This window comes from Triticum aestivum, chromosome 2A, assembly GCF_018294505.1.
Source record: "Triticum aestivum cultivar Chinese Spring chromosome 2A, IWGSC CS RefSeq v2.1, whole genome shotgun sequence".
In the NCBI taxonomy this organism is placed as follows: domain Eukaryota; kingdom Viridiplantae; phylum Streptophyta; class Magnoliopsida; order Poales; family Poaceae; genus Triticum; species Triticum aestivum.
This window is the reverse complement of record NC_057797.1, coordinates 352152648-352157433: the sequence shown is the minus strand read 5'-3', so window position 1 is coordinate 352157433 and position 4786 is coordinate 352152648.

The following is a 4786-nucleotide window of genomic DNA, read 5'->3' as shown; positions in this document are numbered from 1 at the left end:
ATTATTTGGACTACCTAGCCTATTCTTTCTGAACCGTCCGATTTCGATCGGAGGATCCAAACTCCCTTTTTTCCTTATATTTATAGACCACCACCTACCAAATCTAGCCTAACCCTAAAACCTGGGAGGCTTGTCCCTAGCGCCGCCGCCACTCTCTTGGGATCCCTCCCGATCCAAACCCACCAATCACCAGCCCCTCTTGATCCCCTCCATCCTAAGCACCTCTGCCCGAGCTCCTCCTGCAGCTCCCCATCGCCAGTGACCCTGCCTCGTCATCCAGCCGACACCGGCGACCGAAACCTCACCGGAGATGAGTGCCCCGACAGCCCCGCTCCTTTTTCCCTCCTGCTTCTCAACCTCTTTTTCTCACGATCTTCCCCTGCCTTTCTCTATTCTTCTCTCACAGGGAACCATGGAGCTGCTGCTTGGAGCTCCATGACCGCCTCTCCCGCCGTCAAGTCCTCGGACCGCCGACTCCCGGCCTCTGCCAACCTTCTCGTGGCCGCCCCGGTGTTCCCGGCCTCCTCCCCGCGGTGTTCGCCGCCGCTGCTCTGCTTCCTGATGAGCAGGGGATGAGGCGCCCGCTCACCGCCCGCTCCTGTTGGCCGTGATGCCCGGGACCACGTCGACCTCCCCGGCTCGCCTTCTGCGTCGTGCGTCGACACCACGCCAAGCGGCCACCGTCCGGGTGATGTCCCTGCAGCCAAGTCGGCGCCGCTGTCCTCTGCATTGCCATGGACGTGCAGCTGGAGCTCCGCGCCCCGCCTTCCTCCGCCTTGCCTGTGGTCTCCGCTGCACCAGGTCCGGCAGCCCCGCGTCGAGCATCGCCTCTTCCCCGACCTCCTCGTTCGATTCCTTGTCGAATCCGGTAGGTTCCTGTCGTTGCGCCACCCGGGTCGCCATTGCTTCGCGCCAGCGCCGCCGTGCCCTGCATCCCACAGCCAGCCGCCTCTGCCTCGTCCGATTCGAGCGAGACGAGGAGCGCCGAGCCTGCAAGCCCTAGCGCCGCCGGCCGGCCGTCGAGTCTGCATCCTTTGCTTCGTTAGTTTTCAGAACGCGAGCGCTCGAACCGCATCGCGCTGCGCCTGTCCAGCCTCTGCTTCGCCTGCTTGATCCGGCCAAACGAACGCCGCAGCCGCCTCGCGTTGATCGCTCGGCCTCCAAGGCCCAGACAGCGCCAGCGTGGGCAGCCCCCTGGGCCGCAAGCCTCCCCGTGGCCCAGATCTGTTAGACCAGCTGCGGGCCTCCCCTCTCCAAAGTTCCGGGCCGAGGCCCAATGTGAGGAACTTCCCCAGCCCAGCTCGGTTCCGTTTCAGCCCATGTTTATTTTTTTTCCTCTCTGCGAATTTAGTTATTTTTCCTCAGACTGTTGTTTTACAGAAAGGTCCCTAAACTTCATGCATATAATAACTTAATAACCGTGCATCGGATTAAAACAAACTTGATATGAAAGTGGCTTAGAATTTTTTCTAGTTTAATAATATCCAACTTTCATCTATGTTTAAAATGTTGTTTCCTTATAATTTGCCTCTTGCCATGCAAAAATGTTTTAATTCATAACTCAATAACCGTAGCTCGGATTTTAATAAACTTTATATGTAAATGGGGTAGAAAAATGCATAGATTATCATGGTGGCATCACTTTGCATGTTTAACAACTTTAAACTTGTGTTTAGGGCAGAACAGTACCAAATCTATAATATGCTCATGGGGTTTTGTCGGAATTGTTGTTCGTTGCTTCCGGCCTCATTTAAACTTGACTAGATAGGTAGTTTTACTTGTTGGGGAACGTAGTAATTTCAAAATTTTCCTACGCACACGCAAGATCATGGTGATGCATAGCAACGAGAGGGGGAGAGTGTGATCTACGTACCATTGTAGATCGACAACGGAAGCGTTAACTTGGTTATTGTAGTCGTACGTCTTCACGGCCCGACCGATCAAGCACCGAAACTACGGCACCTCCGAGTTCTAGCACACGTTCAGCTCGATGACGATCCCCGTACTTCGATCCAGCAAAGTGTCGGGGAAGAGTTCCATCAGCACGATGGTGTGGTGACGATCTTGATGTACTACCGTCGCAGGGCTTCGCCTAAGCACCGCTACAATATTATCGAGGTGGAATATGGTGGAGGGGCACCGCACACGGCTAAGGAACGATCACGAAGATCAACTTGTGTCTATGGGGTGCCCCCTGCCCCTGTATATAAAGGAGTGGAGGAGGGGAGGGCCGGCCCTCTCTATGGCGCGCCCTAGGGGAGTCCTACTCCCACCGGGAGTAGGATTCCCCCTTTCCTAGTTCAACTAGGAGTCCTTCCATGTAGTAGGAGTAGGAAACAATGAAGGGGCGCAGCCCCTCCCCCTAGTCCAATTCGGACTAGGCCTTGGGGGGTGCGCGGCCTGCCCTAGGCAGCCCCTCTCTCTTTCCCGTATGGCCCAATAAGGCCCAATACTTCTCCCGGCGAATTCCCATAACTCTCCGGTACTCCGAAAATACCCGAACCACTCGGAACCTTTCCGATGTCCGAATATAGTCGTCCAATATATCGATCTTTACATATCGACCATTTCGAGACTCCTCGTCATGTCCCCGATCTCATCCGGGACTCCGAACTTCTTCGGTACATCAAAATTCATAAACTCATTATATAACTGTCATCGAAACCTTAAGCATGCGGACCCTACGGGTTCGAGAACAATGTAGACATGACCGAGACATGTCTCCGGTCAATAACCAATAGCGAAACCTGGATGCTCATATTGGCTCCTACATATTCTACGAAGATCTTTATCGGTCAGACTGCATAACAACATACGTTGTTCCCTTTGTCATCGGTATGTTACTTGCCTGGGATTCGATCGTCAGTATCTCAATACCTAGTTCAATCTCGTTACCGGAAAGTCTCTTTACTCGTTCTGTAATACATCATCTTGCAACTAACTCATTAGTTGCAATGCTTGCAAGGCTTATGTGATGTGCATTACCGAGAGGGCCCAGAGATACCTCTCCAATAATCGGAGTGACAAATCCTAATCTCGAAATACGCCAACCCAACATATACCTTTGGAGACACCTGTAGAGCACCTTTATAATCACCCATTTACGTTGTGACGTTTGGTAGCACACAAAGTGTTACTCCGGCAAACAGGAGTTGCATAATCTCATAGTCATAGGAACATGTATAAGTCATGAAGAAAGCAATAGCAACATACTAAACGATCGGGTGCTAAGCTAATGGAATGGGTCATGTCAATCAGATCATTCACCTAATGATGTGATCCCGTTAATCAAATAACAACTCCTTGTTCATGGTTAGGAAACATAACCATCTTTGATTAACGAGCTAGTCAAGTAGAGGCATACTAGTGACACTCTGTTTGTCTATGTATTCACAAATGTATTATGTTTCCGGTTAATACAATTCTAGCATGAATAATAAACATTTATCATGGTATAAGGAAATAAATAATAACTTTATTATTGCCTCTAGGGCATATTTCCTTCAGTCTCCCACTTGCACTAGAGTGAATAATCTAGATCACTCATTAATGATTCTAACACCCATGGAGCCTTGGTGTTGATCATGTTTTGCTCATGGAAGAGGCTTAGTCAATGGGTCTGCTACATTCAGATCCGTATGTATCTTACAAATCTCTATGTCTCCCACCTGGACTAGATCTCGGATGGAATTGAAGCATCTCTTGATGTGCTTGGTTCTCTTGTGAAATCTGGATTCCTTTGGCAAGGCAATTGCACCAGTATTGTCACAAAATATTTTCATTGGACCCGATGCACTAGGTATGACACCTAGATCAGATATGAACTCCTTCATTCGCTGCTTCCGAAGCAGCTATGTATTCCGCTTCACACGTAGATCCCGCCACGACGCTCTATTTAGAACTGCACCAACTGACAGCTCCACCGTTAAATGTAAACACGTATCCGGTTTGCGATTTAGAATCGTCCGGATCAGTGTCAAAGCTTGCATCAACGTAACCGTTTACGATGAGCTCTTTGTCACCTCCATATACAAGAAACATATCCTTAGTCCTTTTCAGGTACTTCAGGATGGTCTTGACCACTATCCAGTGATCCACTCCTGGATTACTTTGGTACCTCCCTGCTAGACTTATAGCAAGGCACACATCAGGTCTGGTACACAGCATTGCATACATGATAGAGCCTATGGCTGACGCATAGGGAACATCTTTCATTTTCTCTCTATCTTCTGAAGTGGTCGGGCATTGAGTCTGACTCAACTTCACACCTTGTAACACAGGCAAGAACCCTTTCTTTGCTTGATCCATTTTGAACTTCTTCAAAATCTTGTCAAGGTATGTGCTTTGTGAAAGTCCAATTAAGCGTCTTGATCTATCTCTATAGATCTTTATGCCTAATATGTAAGCAGCTGCACCGAGGTATTTCATTGAAAAACTCTTATTCAAGTATCCCTTTATGCTATCCAGAAATTCTATATCATTTCCAATCAGTAATATGTCATCCACATATAATATCAGAAATGCTACAGAGCTCCCACTCACTTTCTTGTAAATACAGGCTTCTCCAAAGGTCTGTATAAAACCAAATGCTTTGATCACACTATGAAAGCGTTTATTCCAACTCCAAGAGGCTTGCACCAGTCCATAAATGGATCGCTGGAGCTTGCACACCTTGTTAGCTCCCTTTGGATCGACAAAACCTTCCGGCTGCATCATATACAACTCTTCTTCCAGAAATCCATTCGGGAATGCAGTTTTGACATCCATCTGCCAAATTTCATAATCA